This window comes from Cynara cardunculus (genome assembly GCF_001531365.2).
Source record: "Cynara cardunculus var. scolymus isolate 2C chromosome LG 12, CcrdV1, whole genome shotgun sequence".
NCBI lineage: Eukaryota > Viridiplantae > Streptophyta > Magnoliopsida > Asterales > Asteraceae > Cynara > Cynara cardunculus.
Genome location: NC_037539.1, coordinates 11,928,456 through 11,936,183, shown reverse-complemented (window position 1 = coordinate 11,936,183; position 7,728 = coordinate 11,928,456).

Here is a 7,728-nt window from a genome sequence, read left to right as displayed (position 1 = left end):
TCCCTCGCTGATCCGTCGTTGAAAGTGTCCGTCGCAAATCCGTCGCTGATTTCCGTCGCTGATCCGTCGCTGATAGCATTACCTACGACTGTTTGACCGACGGAGTATGAGCGACGGATCTGCGACGGACAACCCTTTCAGCGACGGATCAGCGAGGGAAATTTCCCTCGCTAATACCCAACATTTTTGTAGTGATTGTCCGGATAGTACTAAATGTGTTATGATGATCTCTTCAAGAATTGATTACTATCTGGTATAACAACGATAGATGTAATGGAGGTGTAACCGCTATCGATGAAATGGCGGTGTAACCGCGATCGATGTAATGGCGGTGTAACCGCGATCGATGAAATGGCGGTGTAACCGCGATAGATGAATGATGGAATGTTGTATTAAGATCCAGGTTTGATCTATCTTGGGTTTTGGAATAAGTTATGTTTTGTATAAGGGAAATTTACTTACTAGGCCTTTTGGTCTAACGCTCAATTATTGTACTAATTTGTTTTGCAGGTCGTCCATCATCTTAGGATAAAAGCAAGGGAAAAATGTAAAAGAACTGTTATTGAGAAGAAAGTGCTAGAAATGATAAAGTTTTTGTTAATCCATACTTTCTTTTGTCATATAAACATATTTTGGAATGTTGTATGATTTTGGGTATGGAGAATATGGTAATATATGATAAAAATTTTGTGAATTCATACTATTACTTGCATGGTGGGTTGTTTCATTTGTCGTCAAAAGATAGTTGTGACTAGACTCTAGGATGAATGGAATGTGTGATATGAAGATTTCATTTTGGAAATAATGAGTTAAGTTAAACTCTATTGTCACAAAAGGATGGATTCAAAAATGAATTTGGTGAAATACTGAAATAACTCAAGGGTTGGTAGTCGACTAGTGACATAGTCAAAGTCAATAATGAACAATGTGATGTTTAAGCATATCACACAAATGTGATATCTAAAAGGAATCATGAGATCCCTAAAGATGGCAATAGTAATTGCAGATTAATGCATCTCAGTGTAAGAAATAAGATCTATCAGTAAGAAATATCTATTGTGATGAAAGAAAGTATGGGCACTGGAATTGGTAAGAGAAGACTATGTTAAATCAAAACCCTTCAAAGAATGATTGGCTTGTTTTAGATGCCACAAAATGATGAAGAATGAATATTAAAGGTAAAAGTAAAAATAAAGATAGTTGAATTGATAAAAGGTTTGAGAAAGCAATATGGAAATATAAGAAGTTACTTGGTGAACATCATCATCTTGGCATCTGTGATTGCTAATGTTAGTATGATCTGAAAGTGCTAAAATTGGAGCAACATGAATGATGTTTATGTAATCAGGAAGACTGAATGTCCATCGGTTATCATGAAGTATGTAATGTAACCATATAATTCGGGTTGGAAAGTAAATGAAGCATGCCAAAGATTGGAAGGAAGACCGAGAAATATGCCAAGAGTGTCACTGCCAGATTAGACAAAGGATTTTTTTTAAATATATAATGACGTTACAATGTTGGAACTATGAGGTATATCAGTGAAAAAGGGAAATGATATAGTATTTATGTCATGGTAATTAAAAATGTATGATTTGAAATTAGTAGCAGTGGTAGTGGCGCTCGAAATCTATAGATGAATTTTATAGCCTATACTCGATAGTTGAAGACATCTCAAGGACTAGAGATCAGTACATGTATGTATAAGTGCATGAATATTAAAAGGTATGATGCATAGTTTAATTGTGAAAGAATTTATCACAAATTTGATGATCGTTTGCATGCATGCTGCCATATTTTGTAGATAAAAATAACATGATAATATCTATGTGGGGTAATCTTTAGTGATAGTTGGAATAACCACTTAGAGTTGAATATGTTCACTTATGATTAATGATTATCAAAAGAGTATTGAAGCAGAGCAACTTAAAAGAGTTATGTGTTAGAGGCTAGCCGGTTTTTCGAACTAACATCGGAAAAAAAAAGAGTCGGATAGATAGATCAAAGATGGTCCATCATTGATCACAAAATATTGCTCAAGTTAGTGATAAATTGAAGATTGTTGAGATAGGAAAATGAGCTTAGAGCTTCAAACAATAAATGAGTTGGTACCGTGATATTTATGACATAATGTATCTAATGTAAAAAAGTGTTTAGTAGATAAAAAGGAAGTTGTAACTTTTAAGGACTTGAAGAAAAGAAGATAAAAAAAAGAAGCTAAGGGATTTCTCTCGTGAATGTTCAATGAAAACGTCATAATGGTTCGGAAGCTACTTGGGAACTTTATAAGGGGACGAGATTGAAATGCCCTCATTTATTTTCATAGGGCAAATTTCGAGGATGAAATTTTGTTAAGAAGGAAAGTTTGTAATAAACCAAAAAAGGGGGGGAAAGAATTGATAGTCGTTAAATTTCAAGGACTTGTAGTATAAAATGCAATCCAAATGAAGGGTTTAGACCCTAAAATTGAATGTAATTCAATGACATGAAACCTAATGATCATGAAACTTTTGGGCATTTATCATGGCCTTATCGCTTCCTCTTCCATGAAACCGCCAATGGATTAGTATCAAATGGGAGTTTGTAGCTTTATGTGAATTTTTGGTCAAAAAGGGGAACTATTGTGAGCAAAGACGACGGTGGACGTTGAAACGAGAGTTGACGGTGGACGCTGAAACAAGAGTTGACGGTGCTCTACATCGTAGCTAGTTTGGCGTCAATCGGTAAGTGTTTTGTACCGATCCTCTCTAAATTTATTGTTTATTAGATAACCCCGCTAGTTGTGCGATTAATCGGGTAGGTTTTAGTAGGGCAACAGTGCCAACGTTCACAATAGCACTTCTATCGTTCTATACAACGGTAATCTCAGTGATACCGGATTGTCAAACTGTGACCCTCGTGTCGGTTCTAAAAGAAAGAAATTGTGGTTCATGGGTGTATCGATCGATATATTTTTATAATGGATGGCCCGACATTTCACCGTTGTGATGGATCGTAGCGTATGTACCTTGAGAACTCGTTGTGTTTAGAGGCTTATTAAGCAAGATATTTTTTGTTATTGGGCTGGTTGGTCACTATATTTGAAAAAGAAAGAAAAATAAACAAATCGAAAAAGTAGACGGGTGATGGGTGTATTAAGAAATCGAAATGGCTACATATATATACACATACTATGCATGTGCCAACGTTGTATAAAGAGTTAGTATGCATATATATATATATGCATTTAATGCATGCAGAGTCATCCAAATGTTTTTCATGTATAAACTGTTGATTATATTGCTTCATATAAATTTATACCTATGTATGCATGCACATATATATATATATATAGATATATGTATATATCGATGTATGAGTTGAAATAACGACCTAAGCAACGTTGTCGGCTTATAAATCATTAAAATAAAAAGTGTCAAGGGAACATCCCGATTACCTCGGATTATCGTAGGTTGTGATGTCGTATTTTATATTAAAATTAAAATTATGGCCTTGGATTTGTAGGGGAAACACTGGCCATTCAAAGATCGGTTTGCGCTACAACTTGTATTGTGAGCTACACGTGATTTATTTTTAAATGGTTGCATGCTTTATTTATAATTATTCACAAGTTTGTTTGAAGTTTCTCAAGATTTTTGATACATCATATATACGAAAACGTTCGATAATTTTAGAATATGTGTTTCGAGTATCTGTGCGGCAATGAGAATGTACTATGATATGATTTTGTAAATAGAAGAATGTTTTATGAGCTTGTCTAAGCCGTAAGTGCGAACAAGCTGTGTGAGTTCGCTAGATAATGTTGTGTGAAATAGACATCTCCGATAACGCCGTTGCTTTGTGATGTAGACACGCACTGTAATACCTTTATTTTGTGAAAAATATTATTTTCATCAAGGCATGCTTAATATATGAAGTTTCGTGAAAATTGTTTATTGTAAAAGTTGTTGTTCGTGCATGAAAACCGTGGATTCACTAGGCCTGAGGCTCACCCAAAACTTTTTTAAAACTTTTTCATTCAGGCAGCTATTAGATTGGAAAGAAAAGTGAGATAAATAGAGATGTAAGGATTAGACCCATAGGAAATGTACAGATCAAGCCATTGTTATATAGAGCAAAGTTATATTGGTCAAGATTGTAATGTTAGATGGTGATATAATTTATAAGATTAGAGATTTTATTTCCACTACAATGTAAATGGTTAATCTTGGAATACTAGTTTTGTTATATTAAAGTATTCGAAATTTTTAGAATGTAACATTTTTGTTGTGATTTGTTTTGGTTGTTTTGCTTTTGGTTTGCCCTGCCTTTGGCTTCCATTGTTTGGGGGGTTGGTTTTGTCCCTTTGTCTTGCATCATGCAAGGCTCGTTCTTAATTGTTGTTGTTCTTCCGTTTTAACTTTAATAAATTTCTTGTTTGCCTTTCAAAAAAAAGTATTCATAATTAAATTAACCAATGTAACTAATTGGGAATCCCTAAATAAAAAATGATATGTCCAGAACAATAAAAGTGATAATTTTAGAATTAAAATTACTAATACTCTAATTCATTATTTGAACTAGCCTAAAAGGTAGGTTTAATAAAAGAAAAATTACGAAAATGACTAAAATATACATAATGTATTAACAAAATAGTCATTCTTTACAAGTTTTACCAAAACGACCACATGGATCGCCCTTCGGGGGTATGATTTGACCATGGGGCAATCCTAGCCAACTTTGACAAAAAAAGTATAAAATATTAATTTAAAATTAATTTGTGGGACCCACATGTATCTGCTTTAGGAGACCAAACATTATTTGTCTCGTATACCGGGATTGCCCCCCACCTCGTCGGATCTTCCCCCAGGGGCGATCCAGCCCTCAAATTTGACCGCTATTTTGTCTTTTAGTGCATAAATCGATTTGAAAAATAAGTGTGTTTTTAATAAATAACAGACGTATTTGACTGGGTTTTTTAACGGTTTTAGAACCAAATGTCATGATTTTACTCTATAAAATAAAAACACTTCTACTCTTACGACTCGTAACCTGTAAACACAATCTACTATGACAACCATTAAAACAATATGAAACTACGTGAAGATTTATAATTTTTATCACTTCTTTTGAAATGCATAAATTGACCAACGAATGTTTTTATATTTTCTTATAAGAATTATATTTTTTATAAACACTGAATGTTAATATTTTATAATAATTTTTTATACGAAAAAATTATTTATATATTATTTGGGGGACAAAAATCAGATATTATATCTGATTTTTAAAACCACGTACTTTGACCGCTATTTTGTCATTTAGTGGCTTTAGATTTGACGTCGATTTGAAGTCGATTTGACGATCTATTTTGTCTTATTACGTAACGATTTATATAAATAGGCGGTCGGGGGGACCATTATCACTATCCCCACCGACATCCACCTCTAGAAAAGCCGAGCATCGAGCATTCTGATCACGGTCGACCACCGATCACCGACGACCACCGCTAACCATCCACCGTCATCCACCACCGTCTGCCGCCATCCACCACCTTCCGAAGCCACCGACCACTGTGTGCCGCCACCGACCACTGTGTGCCGCCACCAATCACCGTGTGCCACCACTGACCACCGTCTCCCGCCACCGACCACCGTGAAACAACCACCTAACACTATGGAACAATGGGTAAAAATTTTGCAATTTCTTGAATATGCTATCAATTAAGAATTAAGTTAAATATCTTCGAAGTGTAAATTAATAATTATATTTTTTTAAATACATATTTTGTAAATATATATATATATATATATATATTTATTTCTGTTTGTATATATATATATATATATATATATGTATGTATGCAAATATAAATTTATGTATGTATATATATATATATTTCTTTGTGTGTATATATATGTATCTATGTATATATATATATATATATGTATGTATATATAAAAATTGATTTATTTTTTGAATTTTTTTACAGGTGTTCTACCAGTCTTTACTGACGTTGAGGGCTCAGACCTCAATAATTAAAAAAATAAACGAAATATTAGCAAATAATAAAATGACGTTAAATATGTTACGAAATACATATTTTGGCCCATCATTAATCCTGTAAGTTTTACTGACGAATAATGTCAGACACGATTTAACAACTCAATGGCAAATTTATGACTGGATTTGGCAACACAATGATAGCTAAAGGATAGGGGCGATAGTACATTCGTACGGGTTATAGGTTAGGATTTCAGGATGAATCCCCTAAGCTTTACTGAAGAATAATGTCAGACGCTATTTAACAATTCCATGACAAATTTATGATTTGATTTGACAACACAAGGACAACTAAATGATAGAGGGCGATAGTACATTCGTAGTGGTTATAGGTCAGGGTTTCAGGACGAATCCTGTAAGCTTTACAGACAAATAATGCCAGACATGATTTAACAACTCCATGGCAAATTAATGATCAGATTTGACAAAACAATGACAGCTAAAGGGTAGGGGCGATAATACATTCGTAGGGGTTATAGGTCAGGTTTTTAGGATGAATCTTGTAAGCTTTGGGAGAGCGATAGTGTGTAAATAAGATGCCTTATGAAACAAAATATCATAACCTCATAACGATCATATTAAATTTTATACAATTACTTGTCCACTTCTTACAAGAAATGGTTGCAAACCCGTCATCATCAAACTCTTCATCTTCTCAAACCATGCCTACTAGGATGAAGAAATCCATAGAAAAAGCTAAAGGGAGATCAAGAAGATCAATGATGATTGGTGGACAAACAGGGAGAGGCAGAGTAAATTAGAGGAAGCAATCGAAGAGAAGAAGAAGACTATAAAACAATTGCATAAATAGATTCGAGTTGAGGAAAAACTTGTGAAGGACATAGCGAAAGGATACCCCATGATGCAGGAAATGATCAATGAAAAATATTACTGGATTGAATCTTGCAAACAACTTTATCTAGTAGAAAATTAACAAGCTTGTTATGTATTAATGTTGTTGTTTTCATTGTAATGTAATGTATGAATGTTGTTGTTTTAATTGATGTTATCTATGTTCATCATGTATTAATGGTTAATGTTCATGGATTTCTCAGTCAAACTATCATTTAGTATTAAAACAACAAAGCTACACTTAACAAACGTACATTTACTTACTTAAATCGTAAGTATCAAATACATAGTCTTATGTAGTATCAGGTTGAGATGGACCACAATCGGTTGGTTGACTAACTAATCTTCAATGACTACTTGAACTTCCGTGCATCGTCCTAGGAGCTGGCATCGGACTTGGACAATTATAATGAAAATGTCCACTCTGGTGGCATTGACTGCAAGTTTTCACTATCGGTTTCTCGTCTCTTGACGGGATACGATCGTTGTTACGTGGTCTGTAACATCCCAAAATTTTCGAATACTTAAATATAACGAAATTAGTATCCCAAGATCAAACACTTACATTGCAGCGGAATTAAAATTTCTAATCTTACAAATTATATCACCATCTAGATTACAATCTTGAGGAGCATAACTTTGCTCTATATAACAATGCCTTGATCTGTACATATCCTTCTGTTGGTCCCAAAGGGTCTACAAGAATACTAAACAGTTTGTAGAAGGGGGGGATGAATACAAACACAATTTTCAAATTTAAAATATATATTGATAAAGAAGATCAATACAGATTTTACAAGACTGTCTGCGGAAAGATAAGTTATAAGAAACCTA